Here is a 19,019-nt window from a genome sequence, read left to right on the forward strand (position 1 = left end):
AAAAAGAAAAAAAATCTAATTTTTCTTAATTGCTCTTTACCATTACTCCCTAAACTTGTTACATGTGGCCAACACAAGAAAGACCACATTCTAACGTTTCATCCTAGTGCTGAATAATGCTTCTGCCAATCTCCCTGCAGCAACTGCTTTTTCCTCTATAGCTTTGTGCATTTCCCAATACATTTTGCTTGTAATCAGCAAGGCAGAGACAAAACTATCATCTTTTACCTTTCTCAATTAGTTTAAAGAGATGTGACTAAGAAGAACTTAAGAGATAAAAGCTGAATTAAGATTATTTGAAAGACAATTAGAGGCCTTTAAAAGATCAGTTCTACAAGAAATCTGTAAAGAAATGACTTCAGCACCTGAATTATCTCATACGCCATTGCTATTGGAAGGAAGTGCTATGGTAGGAATGCGGTCCAATGTAATCCAATGAGACTTATCAAAGTCAAATAGCATCATTCTTACTGGAGCTAATTTTGATTACTTCTCCCCTAAGCTCCACTGGAGCATGTATCAAAGAGAAAGTTCACATTCCTTCCATTGCCAGTAATGGAATAGCTGGGTGGCTTTTTGCTAGCCACACATGTAGGCAATAGAGGCCTCAAAGCCAGTTACCGGAGTACACAAAAACTCTGCATTTAAAATATTCAGCTTGCTCAACAAAGAATGCACCTTGATTAGTAGAGTGTATTAAATTTCACCTACTTAACTTCGCAGCTTGATTAGTGAAGTATGCAGCTTAATCAGCACAGCATGCAACTCGTGACAACATGCACCACCTAGAACTAATGGTAGGACCCAGCAGAATCTCCAGCATATGTCTAAGTAAAAGTGCAGGAGATTCAAGGCAGGCTGTTAGGTCCATAAAAGACCCATTAAAAGGTTCATTTTGGGCATCACATGTGTGATTTTATAAGGTTTCACACTTGCAGTAGCTGCAGCAGTATGGCAGCATTTTTCTGCTCGGCACCAAGCAATGGCTTCACCAGGCATGCTGTGCTGATCACTGACCACAGTGTTCCTGTCCCCATCCACGGGCACCGCACAACAAAATACAGTTTTCACCAGTAAGTTTTAAGAACACCTGAAACAACATCGCAGGCCATCAGAAACATGATTTCATTTTCCCAAAGAAATCAGGCGGGAATATCTGAAGACAACAGATATTATCAGCAATCAACACAAAATAATCTTTACAATTTACAAACTAGCAAGCTGAACACGAGACTCAGAAGTGGGCTTAACTCTACATGGTTAGTATCTGGAGGCAATTTCAGATAGGAACCAATTTTGATTTTAAATAATCCTGAAATTGAAGACTCTTCAGGCAGTGTTTTACTTTGGACTGCTTTACTGCCCAGAAAGAAAGACAAAGTTGGATGTAATTAGAAAGTAAATTCACCTTCAGCAGAAGGTAACTATATGTTTTGTCTTTAGATTATAAAGAAACACAGCCATAGCTGTAGCTTTCATAGCATTCCTTTATGGTCTTCCTTCTCCCCACCACAGTCTTCAGCCTATATACCATGAAAACATTAGATGAATTCATAGTGTTGTTATTTATGGTTCAGATTCTAGAACTGCTGCAGTCAGTGGAAACACTGTGTGTTGGCTATAGGGAAGTTTTGCAGAACACACAGTATTTATCAGAGCATAAATCTTACTGACAGAGGTACCTGTTTTTATATCATTCTTATCCCACACTTCCTTTCGGATACCACACACACACACAGGAAAGGAAAGGAAAGGAAAGGAAAGGAAAGGAAAGGAAAGGAAAGGAAAGGAAAAATAAGTATGCATCTCAAACTTCCAGATGCTCAGCTGTTTCTTGGAAGGACTAGATGCCATTCCCATCTCAGCAAATCTAGAGCTAATAATAGTCAAGTTCTTGGCCCTGCAACTTCTGCAGCACTGAGAAAAAAAAAATACAGTATCAGACTACCACAGTTGCAGACAAAGTACAGAGATCACAACTTACAGCACACACATAGCAACAACAATGAAGAACATGATTTTAATTTCCCAGAAAGACTCATCACAAAGAAATACAAGTAAATACCAAACAGCATTTAATTTTGATCATTGACATTTCATTTTACAGCTCCTCCACAACAAAGAGATATAAACAAACAAAAAAATCCCAATTGTTGCAAAGTTACTTCTTTAAAACTGAACAAAAAAAAAAATTGTACACCCATCTCAAGTCACACACCTAAAAACCAAGCACGGCGAAGGAAGTATGCTAGCATCAAGTCAGACTCAGTGCTGGCAAGTGATGTCAGTGGAAACAGAGAGTACAGTGCTTCATAGTTTAGGAGTCAGGATTTCAGCACCAAACCTGGAAATCCAGAGATTAATTTTCAGGCTGAATACTTTCTATTACCGCTTGCCAGACAGGGATTCTGAACTGAGCACATTCTGGAAATAGTTCAAAAAATGTATTTAGAAGTTCCATGTTAGTCCATTAATGACTACAGATCCTCCTCTGATATAAGCTCCTGTAGGAAAAAAAAAGTTTGAATATCCTTACACTGTTTTGCTCTAACCATTTGGTCTCTTCTGACAGTTAAGTGGTGCTGTCCCTGTCAATCACTACTGTATATCTATGCAAATATTTCTGCCACATCTTCAAAGTATCCAGACCTTTCATATTTTCAAAAACACTATTTTAAACATCTTTGGTTTGAAAGCAAGTAGTGTCATATTTTTAGCATCCGTATTTTAATTAAAAGTATTTTCTTATTGAACACTAATTAGAGCAGCAAATTACTTTAAACAGTGTTCGCTTTCTAAAGCATTCCACTGATCACTTCCTGGTATGGTAAAGGCTAAGATACTAAGTTTTCATTTTATGAATTTAAGCAGGAGAACTTGTGAAAAGACTTAAAGTGTATTTAATGTTATAGCGAGGCAATTAGGAAAACACATTAAATAAATATTAAATGTCTTGGTGAATTCAAAACAACACTGCCCACAGCATTCCTAATTCAAAAGACTCAAAACATATTAACACTAAAAGTGTTAGCACCCCAGCAAAGCAAAATATACCTGTAAGTACTCAACAAGACAAGCATATCACTAGCTATGAAAAAAAGATATTAAGGAGTTTAGCATAAGCAGTTGCATGCATTTGTTTGGTTGGCTTTTTTGTTGTTGTAGGTTTTTTTTGTTTTTTTTTTGTTTTTTTAACTCAGATCCACTTTACACCATCCTTCTTCCAAACTCACAGCAATGCAACTTTGGAAAGAGTTGTTTTGTTCTTTTAGTTTGACTGAGAGGATTTTGCATAAATTTTTGGTCACTCTGAATGTCATGGTTTCATGATTTTTCATTATCGGTATTCCACATCATAACATCATGCAATGTACTGGGGGTTTGACTGCTGATGCTCAAGTTCCGGGTGCCTGTCCAGCGGAGAAGAGCAGCTACGTTTCCCCAGGGGGCTTTGCGGTCAGCGAGGAGATATAACTCCCGGCAAGGTCACCTGATGCTCTCTTCTCTGCCTGCGCTGCTTCGCTTGCGCTTCTCTGCCTGCGCTGCTTCGCTTGCGCTTCTCTGCCTGCGCTTCTCGCCTGCGCTTCTCTGCCTGCGCTTCTCATCTCAGCGTTGTGGTAAGGCCGATCCACTATCAATTTCACATTCTCTCTCCTTATAAAATTCTGTTGATACCATATTTAGTAAATTACTTTGTTTTACCTCAGATTGTTGCCACTGTTTTCAATTATTTCGGGGTCCCTTATTTTCTTTTTTTTTCCCGGGGGCGCGGATCCGCGGATCCCTCCGCCCTTCTAGTCACGGAACCGGGCCGAACCAGCCCGTAAACCGTTGACAGGAAAAGAGTACTATAAAAAGATCAGTGTAATACTATTATTCAAAGTATAGTACTTCACCTATTTTGAACATTGTCAGCTATTCTTTATCCATTCCTGAAACCACAGACATCAAGACAGCAAGTACAGAGGCTGCTCCAGAAGTAATGCCTCCTATTTTATTATGCTGGCCCACAACAGCAGAGGTGGATGTTGGTGGTATGACAATAGAAGTTGAACCTTCCCAACAATATTCTATTATGCTTTGTTGCTATGTGACAGATCACAGCAGAAAGGCAGGCTCACAAAATGGTGTCTGCTATAGGAGTGCAGATGAAGCAGAGGTATGTCATTGAATTCCTCCATATGGAAAAAAAAGTTGGAATATCACGAACTCTGCAGTGGGTGGGCACCATGAATGCTCACAGAGGAAACAGAAAGATTACCAGATGTTTGTTAGGACCTACTGCAACCATGAGGCTGAAAGTGACAGTTTCCTGGATTGCATCATTACAAGTGACAAGATGTGGCGTCATCAGCATGAGCTGGAATCAAAACAGCAATCCATAGAGTGGCAACATGTGAATTCCCCAGAACAGAAAAAGTTCAAGATGCAGCCCTCAGGAGGTAAAGTACATTGTCTTTTCAGATAGGAAAAGAGATGAACCTTCTAGATTTTCTTGAGCCCAGACCAACTATCAACTCAGATCACTACATCACAACATTGACTAAGCTGAAGACTCAAACTTCTAGAGTCAGGATAGAGAAGAATACAACCTTTCTCCCACAGCACAATAACACCAGGTCCCATATCCGTTTGAAGACCACAGAGCACATTTCCAGTCTTGTCTGAACACTCCAATGGCATCCACCATAAAGTTCAGATTTTGCACCTTCTGACTTCTATCTGTTCAGGCCAATGAAAGATGGACTGTATGGGCAATGTTTTCCTAGCGTGTGTGCTCTTATAGCAGCTGTGAAACACTGAGTCACCTCTGCCAGTGCAGATTTTTACGAGTGGCATGCATGGTCTTGTTCATCGCTGATGAAAATGCATAGATATGGTGGTGATTGTGTTAAAAATAGTGTTTTTAAACTGAGCAGTCTGTTGTATGAGATAGTGTTATTGTGCTCTTTGTATGTGTTGTAGTTTCCATGGAAATAAATAGGAGGCATTACTTTCACGATGACCTATCTTACTGACTTCGATAAAACTTTTTTAACCTGTCAACCACCTCTCTCTCTATTGTGTATCATGGCTGGAGAACTGGATTTTACACAGATAATACAAGATCATTTGACAGTTAATTCTGGAAGATGAAAGCTTAATGTACATTCTGAACATACAATTTATTCTTATTATATTGCTATTAATATTCTTTGCCTAGGTTTCCGTGACAGAATAATAGAATGGTTTGGATTGGAAGGGACCTCAAGAATCATCAAGTTCCTACCCCTCTGCCACAGGCTTTAGAAAACATGGCAATTCTCAGCAAGTTGCTAGTCAACACTGTAATTTGCATGTCCCCTGCAAAATCTACTGTTCCTCTAGGCAATGTAGAGATTAGACTAGTCAAGAGTTACAAGTTATTCTTAACTCCCCTACTCTGAACACAGTCCAAAGTAGTATGTAGAAGGCCAACCAACAACTACAAATGCTACATTCTGAGCTCAACGTAAAATTCTTTGTATACTGGCATGGCTTGAGATACACTGGCATTAGCTGCAAGATATGGTTTAACGTTTATGGTAGCAATGGTAATGGGAGGATAGTAAGACTAGATGATCTTGTAGGTCCTTTCCAACCTTGTGATTCTATGAAAAAGACAATACCAAACCTCCAGTTAAGTGCAAGTAATATTTGCTAAGTATATTTTCAAAAAGCATCAATATTGTTATTTAAATAGCATTTCCACAGCAACATTCCAGCGTCATATTAAAAAACTTGACTTTCCAAGAAGCCACGAAAAGGGAAATTATAAATTCATTCTGTTATCCCCACATAATAAAGGTAACTTTACCCAGGTAAGCCATTCTCTATACATGAGGAAGAAACTCAAGCTAGTACTTAAGAGACCCTACTTACGATCTTCATTACAGATTTATTTTTCCCCCTTGTTCCCTTGCCTGCAATCTTCAGTGGCACACAGACACCCATCCTGTTCATTGTTTCACAACAGTGGCTCAAGTCCAGTCCTGCAATCTAATTCACAAAGAATTTCTAAGGGATTCAAATCAGTCCTATTGTAATTTTCCTAAGAGAGGAAGGCGTAGAGGGGGAAAAAAAATATTAAAAAAATAAAAAAATCAATCCAAGCCACGTGAAAACCCAACAAATCTGATGTCTACTTGATTCCTCTACTCTCCTAGGCTCATCTCAGGAGTGACACACCAAGAAACCTGTAGATGCATTTCCTGTTTCAGTTCAACCTCATCTCTCCCTCAGATAAGAAGTCAATACAATGGTCAACATTACAATTCATATAATTTCCCAATTTTTTTTCTACACAGCAATAACACAAGTTATGCACAGGGGTAAGAAGATCAGTACCCAATATCAATGAGCAGTGTCTAACCATGGTTATTGCTTTCGGGAAAGTGGAGGGAGGAGTGGCTGGTAAAACCAGAAGCACAGAATGATGACAACAGAAGATTGCTTTGCAGTTCATGTACGTCCAAGATGTTTCAGATGTTTCTTCTCCCACAGGTACGTCCCCTCCTATTCAGAGAAATAACTGCAGTACCACAGAATCCACCATGTGGTGTCTGTTAGCAAATGTTGACTTTTTCATGGTGACTGGTGTAGGTACACCTAGATTGTGTATTTAAACATCACAGTTTTGTTTTCATTTCTTGCAAGAAACATTCAACTGAGGTTAATGTTTTATATCAACAGAGTAAAAATAGCTAATTCTGGGCCCAAAGGTCATACACATCAGCACAACTTGAGTTCTGAAGTGCTTTTAACCTTGATTTTTCCCTGTAAGCCAAGGCCTTTAAAACATACAACACGTTTAATCCAGTCTCCAAGCACCAGGGAAAAAAAAGAAATACATTTTTATTGTCTTTGAAAGATCCTAATAATTTGACAATCTAAGGGGTCTGACTGTATTTTAGACAATACATGTCAGGAAATACCTATGACAGCTACAGTTCCCTTTGCAGTATGGAACACAAATCAGAACTATCAGCACAGACCAAAAGACACCTTTTCCTTCTGATGCATTAGATTTTTGGCACCCCGGTTAAGTTCTGACAAGCTAGTATTCCAGGCACAGTAAAATATTGTTGTTCCACTAGGCTTGCTCCAATGTTTAGTCATAAGATCCATACAGTAATAACAGAACAGTGGCCTATCTTGACCAACAGTACATTAGTAATTATCTGCAGCACAAACACCTACCACTTTATACTAACATTTTGGCAGTTAATCTAAACATAGCACTTAAGGCTACATCATAATTTTGAGATCTAACTGGGTCATTTTCCTTCCAGCTGGCACCAGTAAAAAGCATTTTATAACAAAAAAGTAAATTAAACTTTTTTACGAGGGGTTTTTTTTCATTCTTTAATGGCAGGAGCACAAGTATGATTTCAAGCACACACGACACATTTTTCAAGGCCTGTTCATGGTGATGCTAGCTGGGTGAATTACAATAAGATTTATTGTGCAGTGGTGTATGTCTAATTTTCCATCTACTGCTGGGAGCTTCAGTTGGTGGGAACTAACAGAGACGCCCATTATGCACAGCCTGGTTTAACTGTGGTTTTGGTGCAAACTCTCAGGGACAGGAACTTACTGCACATGCTGGCAAGAGGACAGGGAGAGAGCTGATGAAAAGAACAAAGAAGGACTTTTTAAATGACTTCTTAAATGTTTGGTATCCCATCCCTTCTCCAAATTGTTTTTGCGGCAACAGGGAGGGTGGAGAAGGGAGAAGTCCCAGCAGACTTTCTTGTAAAAAATTGGGTCATAGTCAATGGATATAAAACAAGGCAGCTAACGATTTCTCATTATTGTAGCAAGTTTCCCCTGCTGACAGGATTCAAAATGAACAGAAGCTCACTGGAACAGAGTTCTCAATATTTTACTTCTGTACTCCTCATCTTTTTTCTCTTTTTTTTTCTTCTTCTTTTTTAAAATGTACTGGAAACACAAGTCCCTTTTTAAGCAGCCATCTAGAGACTTCTTTCCCTTACCTTCCTCTGGCTTTCTCAGATGTCCTACACACTCCCAGCTAACCTGACTTGACATCCCATGCCAAGTGAAGGTGGGGAGAAAAAATAACAGAATGAAGGGATGAGGAATGGGGAAAGCAGAAGAGACACAACAAGGAAAACCAAAAGCCTGAAAGGATGAGAGAGAAGAGCGAAACTGTGGAGCTCAGGGCTGCCAACAAGAGCCAAATGCAGAATATGAACAGTTGGCAGGGAAGGGGAGAAAGCTTGAGGACAGGAAAAGGTTAGAAGGAAAAACAAAGAAGTGGGAGTGGAAAAACAAGATGAATAATACAGCGGGAGGGTGCATTAACAGAGTAAATAACTTATTCAGAATAGAACTGGGTTCTGTCTTGCTGAGATGCAAAGCACGACATCATTTGAACACACAGAGCTCTCCATCCCAGAGATGTAACTGCAGACATGATCCATAGTCATGTCTCTCTGACAAGCTGCCTTCAGGGAGGGGAAGAGAGCACACCGTACAACATGCCATGCTCAGGCACATCAGAAGCATAGCGATGGGGAAGTTTGTTTAATTTGCCCACAGCTGACACTCAGAAAAGGAATTTCTTTAAAAAAAAAAGAAAAAAAAAACAAGTAAAAACTCAAAAGTACACAAAGTCCATAAACTTTTCTGATGTTCTTCTCAATGATTTGCAAACATTCATACATCCAAATAAACATTATGTATCCAGTTTGTAATACAAAGTGACGGCCTAAGAATAGTATATCTTTCTATCTTTTGCTCTATATTAGGTACCATTGAATATCCTTGTAACATCTACTTCAACTGCCGGATTTGATGTCATCTTTCCCAATCTCTCAGGGCTCCAATTTCCCATCTACAACCTACAGTGTAGTTCCACAGCCACACACGGGATGGCAGTGTTAAAATCAGTCAGCACACATCAAACCTTTCCTCCACCCTAGCTCTGAAGGTAGTAGATTAAAGAACAGTATATTTTCATTCCCCAGAATTGTTTTTATCCACCACAAACTGACATCACTTATTTTTATATCTGGTTACTCAGTTATATTTTTACTCTATATCAGCCATGGAAAACCAGTGCCTGTAAATGTATTAGTGCTACATTATGATTTTTGGAAGGTTTGGCAGCAGAGAGGAGCAGCAAGCAACTGGGTGCGGTATTACAATGTGCAATGTGGTATTTCATTCTCTCTAGAGATCTGTAATTTTATGCATGTTGAAAAAAATGTTAAAGAAACTTAATGTACAGAACATAAGGAACCAATTTTCTTCTTTAAAGAGGAAAAAAAATAAAAACAAACAAAAAAACAACAACAAAAAAAACACCTTTGGGCTATACACATTAAAAACCATCAGTCCAAATGGAACCATTCAACAAGCCAGGGTGGAGAACAGAGAGGGCATGAAGAGTTGAAAAAACCCATTACTTTTGTCTGCATTTTTTTTTTTTGTAGCCACATCTCTTGCTCATCACTCAATTAATTAACATTCTGTAATTGTATGTCAGTGTGACTATAAATTCTGCATATGGGCAACAGCAGGTGGAGACTCTTTCTTTGTACCACAGTGACTCAGAATAAAGGACACTGCAAAAGCTTTGGTTGCTGTTAAACAAACACAGACAGAACAGGGTCCAAAAAGCCTGATAAAATACAGTTAGAGTTCAGCTAAACCCCATTCTCAGAAAGCAAGCTTTCTTCAAATATCGGCTATAAGACCCTTGCCAAAAAGACCTTTCTGATCTCTAATCAAGCATCAACTCAATCACATGCAGGGGAGCAAGAATTACCCCACACTGTCATGCAGAAAACAACACAGTATTGTACAGCACAGCACTGTTCTGTGTTCCGACATAGAAGCACAGCTCCAGAAATAGCAAAGCATATACCTGTAGGTGCTATTTAAAAACAAAACTCACGCATACACTTTCAAGGATCATAAGTACAACACAGACATTGTGCGGACCGTAGCCTGGAACAGCATATTATGTAAAACAGTGCCAGACAGGCTTCTCAGCACTCAGACTCAAAAGCAAGTACTAGACATAGCACATCCTTGATACCAGTGCCTCCCTTAGCCAACAGGAAAGGGTACAGAATTCAGCACGGTAGAAAATAGTTATTGATGTCTGTCCATTGACAGCAGGAGCCTGGAGCTGCACACTCTTCACTCTTTCTGTATATCTTCATCTAGTCTTGTGTAAGAGTAATAATAATTGCAATCCTCTTTTCCACATATTTCTCAGTTTAGGAAGCCTTGAAATTATGCTTGAGCAACAGACTAATCGTATATTGCTGTTGTTGCCACTAGCACAGAATTGCTCTAATATTTCCCTCCAGCTAACTGGGTGAACTCTTGTTTCCTTCTATATGTGGAAAAAAAACATATGCAAAAAAAACAAACCAAACCAAGCCAAGAACAAAAAAAAAAAAAAAAAAACCACAACCCGCAACCAAGCTTCCTCTGAGAAGAAATGAGAGATTATGAGAAATACCAATTTGGCACAAGACATAGTGAGGAAGGCATGATCTATCTCAAGCATCCTTTAGATTCACATCACATAAACCAGAACACAAACTGAGGTAACCTCAGATAGCAGTCGTTAGATGTTTCCAGGATTGATACACACTTCCTTGCTTCTTTTAACTTCTTATGGATGCTTCAATAGAAGGAAGCCAGGAAAGATGCCTTCCCGTGACAATGGCATGAGGAAATCTAGTTGCATTTGTGTCTATGTTGTCACATGCACTGTTGACATAGCCCTACATAGACCAGAAGAGCTGGATAAGTGGGCAGCAAACACTGCACACTAATTAAGAAACTGCACAGCACATATAGCGGGTCAGAATCAACAGTTTGGGATGTAGACCCTCTTCAAGAAATCCACTGAATTCTACTGGAAGGCTTGCAGTGATTTTGGCATGCTTGTGGCAGTGGCCCTGGTTTCATTTTCTAGCCATGAAAAAGAGAACCACCAGTATCTGTTGGCAGCTGCACACAGAGAGCAGCGCAAACCACGAGTTTTCTTGAAAGTATTCACAATGCACATAAACAAATTAAATTCCTTTCTCCAACCAACATCATACACGTGATTTTTAAGCTAGGAAACCAAGAAAAGCAAGTTTTCAGAGGCCATTAGACACTAAGCTCAGTCCAACACCAACCTTTGTGCTGGAAACCCTCCACATCACTTCCAAATCAAGTTTCTCAAGTTTGATTAGGAGTTGTGTTGATGTTCACCACCACGTAGCACAGTAGAACTACTGACTTCACATTTAAAAATCACAGGAGTATTAAGCCAGTCAGTCCAACTCCAAATTACTTTGAACTTCTTCAAGACTTAGAAGAAATCCTACTTTCACATTTATTTCTAGTACTTGAAGAGTAACTGAAGAAACAGATTTCATGCTCCACCATTAAGATAGCAGAAGGAGACAACCAAATTTACTAAGGAAAAGGACTTTAATTACCAGGCTAACAGAATATAAAGAGCACATCACTTCTTTCTTTATGCAAATACATACCCAACAAACAGAACAAACTGAGGACACAGAACTATGGGATGCCACAGGCTTCGGGTACTGCTTGTATTACAGCCCTGTAAATGTAAGTTCTCCTTCCACACAAACAAAAGCCTCAGTTCTCCCCTTGCCTCTTTTATAGAAATGTAGTATTTAACATCTGTGTTTAAGTTCCTGACACGGACAAGCCTTCCAACAAGAAAGGTTCTTTGCTAAGCAAAGATTTGAGACACATATGGCAGCCTCTCAGTTCCCAGGGTGCTTTCATCCTCACTCACCTCCACATCCAAGCAGTACATACACAGATTTAGGGGGAAGGGTGGATCTCATTCATGCAAATCTTGGTCAGTGTACTAGACCAAGGCAGCTTGAGCTTACCTGTATTTTATAGCACAGCTAGGGCTGTAGTGCCATCTCAACACTAAGAAACAAACTCCAGTAACAGCAGAATAAAAATCAAGGCTGTGCTGCTTCCCATCAGTGCTGAAGCAAACCTCACTATTCTTTACCACATGAAAAACTATGCAGGTGCTCAGGCCCTGCTTTACACACATCCTGCTTTGGCAACCAGCTTTGGTGAGAGCCGAGGTGTTAGATGCTCCCAGGCCACTGCTGCAGCAAGGAGCCTTAACTTTCCAGTCACATTTTTCACATTGAAAATCTAGGACTGGGAAAGAGGAAAGAACAGTAAAAAGCCCTAAAAATTCTCACCTTGACCATAACAAGAGGTGGAGCATTTAACAGATGTGAGGGGAGGAGTAGCAGTGTTCTCATTCAGAGGCACCTCTAGCCACATTATCTGCTGATTTGCTGGCACTTTGTCTTTAAAGAAACTGTAAAAGGTATCACAGACAAAAGTGACATTTCATGAAAAAGAAGAAAGAGAGAAAGAGTTCCCAGTTCTGGTATTCTGTCACATTTCACTGTAGTGTACAGCATCAACTCATTGATATACTAATTATCCACCAGAAGTTTTTGCTTTTGCAGCGTAGCAATTATCAGGCATGTGGTGACACTCTCACATTGTCAGGCAGTCCCAGACCTCAGTATGCAGTGCAGTTCAGTGCTCTGTGACAGGAGGCAGAAATGCCGCAAGTGAAGGAAAGGCACTCCCAGAAGTTGAGAACTGAATGTGTTTGTTGTTCGTTTTCCAAAACCGTCAAATATCTTAAGGCTGGGATTTTCAAAGGGGCCTAAGAGAGCTAGATACTTCTAAACCTATTGCATTTCAGAGGCATTTGAATAACTCTATTTCTAAGTCTGCCCTGAAAGAGAGTTAAAGTAGGGGTTTTCATTTTAATTCACCATTCTCAAGCTTGTGCCCTACACAAACCCTTCATTCAGTGCCTTCCAGGGGCACCAGAAATTTACCAGTGTAGCAGCCCTTGCAGAACTAGAATTTATCTTATGAGTTTTTCAGTGCTGTTTTTCCATTTATAACATAACATACTATCTTCTTTCTTGCATTAGGAATGTAAAAAGCAAGCATAAGAAAGAAAACATTATTCAGAAATACAGGCAGATGAAGTTTCTGAATAATGAGGTAAAAATCCCAACATCCATTAACCTAACAAGAACCCCATGTGCAGTTGAAAACAAACAAACAAACAAAAGCGTGAGAAATCAGGCATCTGCTCCCAACAGCAACAGAAGCTATGAACAAGCTTGTACCCAGACAGATACATTTTGGGTGCCAATATTATATTAATTTCATTAAAAATGGAAAAGCAGAAACCCTTCTGCCTTCTTCATTTAGCTCATAACCACTTTTTTCCTACTTTTTTCTAGAAAACGAGTGTTTTTCCATTTAAAAGGTGAGAGCCACTCTGTAGTTACAAGTGGCACTTTCTGACTTTCTTAATACAACCCTGTGGCTACAATTAACACACCGAATAAATAACAGATCAAATTAAGATCTGATCCTGTTTTACTTATGGGTGCAATCCTTACAATAAATTGTAAATTAAGCTGTAGGGAAGTAAGAGATACATAGGACAATTAGTGATGCCTGGATTTTTAGTATTCAGACATTAAAAACAAGCATATAAGAAAGAAGAGGCAAATATCAAGACAAAGTTTCAAATTTTTTAGATGCTCTAGTGATTATAAAATCCCAAATATAGCTGAGCTGCATGTTTTTCACAAAGCTTTGAGAAAAGGTAGCAAATTTTTAATTTCGCTGTAGGAACCACTGAATGTTTGCTTTTATGCATCACATGGGAATAAAATTCTCAAAAGAGAAAAAGAACAAGATTTTTTTTCTTCTCATTATTTCAGAGTGCTTTAAGTTCATTTCAGAAAACCATTGTCTTTGAAGTTTGGGGAATAAGGGAATGGCAGACTGCTTCTATGCGTGGTCTTATTGTTGTGGAAATTTACCATTTCATCCCCTTTACAACTGAATAAAATTTGAAATCCTTCACAACCTGCGATTCTTGGGGGCATCTTAAGACTGTATACTGTCTGATCTACTTAGTTTGCAATTCAAGCACAAACACTGCACAGTATAAAAATCAAAATATAGTAAAATAAACGTGCGTACTGTCTTTAAGCATGATCAGTCTAAGAATTTTGAAGGGGAATTAAATTAAGGAATGGGGCTTTGTTAATCACTAACTCAGGCATATACTATCTAATACGGATCATAAATACTGCCTAACACCAAGTCAACTGCCCGCTTTCCAGGATGCCATAGTGTCATAGTGTCATCAGAAGGTCAAAGAAGCAACATGTTGTCTGGAGGAAGAAAAAAAAAAAAAAAAGAAAAAAAGAAAGAAAGAAGAAAGAAACCCAACCAATTAGATAACTTAAAACTTAAAATAACTTACTGCTTATATACTGTGAGCTGGTTTTCAAACAACGCAGTTCTGCAACCCAACTCCATCATGCAAATTATCAGAAGAAAGAATTAGTAGGATCTTACACACTCTTCATCACAGTAGTGTTTTCTAAACTCCCTGTTTAGGATGCTTACCAGATGTGGTCAGTTGCACAACAACTCCACTTGCCTCGTTTTCACCATTAAACTCCTGAGTGTTCAGCAAATAAAAGAATACACTTCAACCTTTCCTATTTCCTCCCGGACTGTGAGAAAAGGTGATCTCTCACTTAACTCTGACCTCTCTGCCTGGCCAAGTATGTTCCACAAGGGCAGAACTGTATGCCAGGTGGGAACACTTAGCCCATTATGGGCCTTTCTGCTAGAGCCCTGAGCACAGCCCCACAGGTGTCCTCCATCAGCAGCAGCATGGGGTCCTGCTGAAGGGGACACATACCCTCAATGTAGATTGCTCAGCAACAACAGCTGAGCAAAAATGGAGACTGGGTCAAAATTTAAAGCACTAAGCTGGGATGTACCAAGTTTTGTTCACACTTTGTGGCAACTGAATGATGCCAGGAGGAACAATTAAGCCTTCCTGTGGCCATCTTAACATCTTTTGGAAAGCACTCCAGGTTGCAGCTGTGTGGTGAGAGTCATGCTAGGGCACAGTAGCCACTCCTCCCTTGCCTTAGTCAGGTAGCAGCTTGCTGGTGCCAGCACACCCACCACCCAAATCCTCTCAGAACAATAAGGCTTGCTCAAGCAAGGTTGGAGATGTTGGGAATGCACTGCAGGACAGGGCAGTGCAATTATGGAAGTGTATGGCACCTTGGGTGATGGAGGGGCCATCGCCTTGCAAGCCATCTGCTGCTCCTGCAGCTGTTGTAACCTATTGCTGCTTGAGTATCTGCATTTTTCTGCTGTAGGAAAGTCATGTACACAAATCAAAGTAGTGTTAGTGGAGATACAGATAGGGCCATACAGAGACTATTCCCTCTATTTCCTTCCACCTATATTGCAGCTGTTAATATTAAAAGCCTGACAGGCTCTCCGATCACGCTGCTGGAAACAGGCAGTTGCATCTAAGGGCTTTTCTAGGATTCTGTTTTTCTGCACAACCCCTCAGTGTGTGTCAGAAGTGCCTTACACAGTGTAAGGGTGTGCTATGGGCCGCTTCAGCACTTACCCTTTGGTTTTTGGGCTGCTGCAGCTGTTTTAGGGGAACTAGCTGAAGTCTTCCATCAAGGATGCTGTTCCTGATGTTTTAACAAAATATATTTCATTGTGATTGAGTAATTTGGTCATTAAGATCATTGGTCTCCAGATTTTCTGAGATAAGCATGTTGTTTTAACTAGATCTTGGAAAAAAAAAAAAAAAGAGAGAGAGCAATTTAGCATCCTGAATATTTTAGCCAATCTGATGGACTTGGCATTTCTGCTGTATGTAGACTGATTGCTTTAGTTATCTGTTTTTTCTTCCAGTAAAAAAATAAACAGCACTGTGGCAAAACTCAACAAGGTCCTTCACCAAAAGATCAGACTGTGTTTGCCTACAGTCACTTCATCTACCAAAATGCTACACAGCATTCCTGACCAGAAAGGGACATACCCATCAGCAGCCCAACACAGTGACTGCAATGCTGGAGGAAATGACAGGATGAGCTGAGACGATGGCCGGGCTCAGGGGCCTTTGCTGGCTGTTGTTGCCACTGTAAAACACAGAACCACTGGGCTAGGTAGACTTCTTATCTGATCCATAGGACAGTGACTGTGTTTTCAATTGTAGGTTATTTGTAACTGCTGTGAGCAGTCATAAAGATACCATGAGCCACCATAGGGCCTTGGTGGCAGATATCCTTCCATTTGCTGCTTGCACAGCTCCTTGCAGGCTAGGGCCCTGCTATGGGACTTGTGGTTTGTAGCACAATATTTATATTTCTGATTTCCAAATGCAACCCTGACGGCTTGATTTAAAAAGGAACTTAGTCACTTGTCTGAAGTGTGAGGTTCCTCTTTCATGAAATTAAATCTGGATGCTGTGGAAGTAATGCAAAAGAACAAAACTGATGGGTTTGGTAGTTCATGTTTACAGACTCTGAGCACACCACTATTTTTGAAATCTAACTTAAAATGATGAGTGGGTTCCTTTAAACGTCCTTCTGGTAACTAATTAAACAGAATTGTGGAGAGAAAAAAAAAAACACCAACAAAAAAACCCACCAACCCACAACAATGATCAATATGCATTTCTTTTGTAACTTGATTAAGTATTTGAGGATAATTATTTAAAGCTCTAATAATTACCTTTTGCTGTTACCGAATGATCACTTCCTGATGAGCTACAACAGCAACCAGACCTCTAAGTAGATTTTAGTACAAGTATAGAAGCTTTTAAAGTCTGTGGTGTCAAAGTAAATTAAAGTGGCCCTAAGTAGTTCTTAGTACAACTGACCACTGTGATTTCCACAGGGCAATTATGGTTTACTGTGTCAATCATCTAGCAGGCATTAATATAAAGCAGAACAACTCTGAATAAATTTGTTATGGACTGTCATGTCAAGAAACCAAATGCTAACCTGCAGTGGCCTTGATATTATTAAAATGACTAAGGGTCAGATTTCAATTAATCTACAGATTTAACAGTCCTTCACTGTAGTAGGTCTTGATACAATTAAGCAATAATAGATGACAGGAAGGATACTTCCTGGCAGTTAATGACCAATGGCAGTATTTGAAGGCCCTTAACCCAGCTGGTCATTAACTGCTAAGAGACAGAACCTGGAGCTCATATTTTCTATTGTAAACCATATATTAAAGAAATAAATCAATTACTGTTCACCCCCTGCCCCCATCCTGTGCAAGCTGCTGCTATTGGGCTACTGTGGGAGCAATTAATTGTCACAAGAAAAGCCCAGTGTGAGTAACCAGGGGGGAGACAGACTGTGGTACCAAACCTTGCAATCCTGAAGCTCCCTAAGCACAGTGAGTCCTAAGGGCTCCGGAAGATCCTGGTGCCGCAGCCATCGAGCAGAGGTTGTGCTTGGCTGGAGGAAAAAACACCATAAGTTGACTTAATTGGAGCAATATGAAAATACATAGCAGAGGATTGCACTACATGTCAGCCCTCTTGTATGAAAGTAAAATTCTGGCACAATGACATGGTGCTTCATCTCTCTTTGACTCTGGGCTGACTGCTCTCTAGTGCCACAATTCTGTTCTTCAAATGCACAGTATGGCCCTTGCCAACTTGCGTCAAATTTTTGTACATAAAGTAGCAAAAACACAGGTTTTTTGCTGCCTTCTCCTCGAGAGTACATCAGTGTTGCAGTTCAACAGAGTAAGTAGCTGATTGCTTACCAGAAACCAAATCCTTAAAAGTCCATGTCAATATTTACATATTTATTCATTATAATGTGTTGGTCACCAACTTCATTCCATCCACTGTTGACCCTGAAGAATTTCATCACATGGATTCATAGTGCAGAATGTCATTTTTAATAATTTCATGTATGATGCTCTCTCCTGGGAAGTAAGGATTGTTACCCATTTAGATGTTTCAGGGTGGTTTGTGCAATAGCTAAAACTAGACTGAAATCTGATGTAATGCACAATCAAAATGTTCTGTTATATTATAGTACAGTACACTTCAATGTAATTTATTCTCCTCCTGTGAGAACCGTGACTGTCAAAAGCCAATCATAATACATAAATGGTAGCAGTTTACAGACATGGCAATGTGGCAACTATAGGAGCCTTTGTTGTCACTTTTGGTTAGTTTAATGTTATACGTGGGGAAAATGGGAAGGCAAAGAAAGAAGAAACATGAGAACTGTTTTGTCTCATTTCAGCTCTATAAAAATCCCACTGAGATTATGTTGCTACCACAACAGCACTTCCTGCTTACAAAACCAATGGTACACAGTGAAATATTATCAAATTAGGTCGGTTATCATGCTTGTCTTTTACAGCATATGGCGTTAATGGATTTCAGAGGCCATTAAATGCCTTTGTAGAATGGAAAGGCATGTGGAAAACTAAGAGCTGGAAGATTTGGTCACTACATTTAAAGGAGGCCGGCTGAATGGCCTGTCCATCAGCTCCTTGTGGTCAATCATTATTGCTAACGTCAAAAGAATAATAAAGAATACACAGAAGAAGTCACACACACATCTCATAAAACAAAATTTATCTTTAATTTGTAAGTGTCAACAGCAGTACAAAAGATGGAGTGATGGTGAATAGATTAAGGGTAGAGAGGACAGTCTTGAGGTAAATGAGCATAAATAGGCAGTCTTATAGACACTCCCCTGAGGGGTCTAAACCCCTATCATGGCGTATACTGTATCACCCAAAGATGACATGTTTAACATATCAGGAAAGCACCTTGTGCAAAAAAAACTGAGACTTGACCCTAAGGGCACGTACCAGGGGGACTTACGGGATCGAGTACTAGGTACGTTACGTTACGTCTCGTATCGTTACGTACGACTACGGTTACACCGTACGTTAGTACCCGAGTACGGTACTACGTACGTACGGTTACCTTAGACGTTACCGAGTTACCGTACGACCGTAGTACCGTAGTTACGCCGTAAGGTCTAACCGGGTATACCGTAGGTACCTTGGAACCTGGTTAACCGGTTTAACACCGG

At 39.8% G+C, this 19,019-nt stretch overlaps 1 long non-coding RNA gene across 2 annotated transcripts; it reads right to left on the reverse strand.

The window, feature by feature from the left end:
* Positions 1 to 1,842: 1,842 nt before the first annotated feature.
* Positions 1,843 to 14,769, reverse strand: LOC109367692. 2 transcript variants are annotated; one of them, XR_002115011.1, is made up of 4 exons: positions 14,521 to 14,769; positions 14,375 to 14,424; positions 12,258 to 12,379; positions 1,843 to 2,504 (listed from the first exon to the last, which is right to left on the reverse strand). It is a non-coding gene; the product is annotated as an uncharacterized LOC109367692 (long non-coding RNA). The 2 variants fall into 2 exon arrangements; XR_002115012.1 differs by lacking the exon at positions 12,258 to 12,379 and having other exon boundaries at positions 1,844 to 2,504.
* Between the last annotated feature and the right edge of the window lie 4,250 nt (positions 14,770 to 19,019).

This window comes from Meleagris gallopavo, chromosome 5 (genome assembly GCF_000146605.3).
Source record: "Meleagris gallopavo isolate NT-WF06-2002-E0010 breed Aviagen turkey brand Nicholas breeding stock chromosome 5, Turkey_5.1, whole genome shotgun sequence".
NCBI lineage: Eukaryota > Metazoa > Chordata > Aves > Galliformes > Phasianidae > Meleagris > Meleagris gallopavo.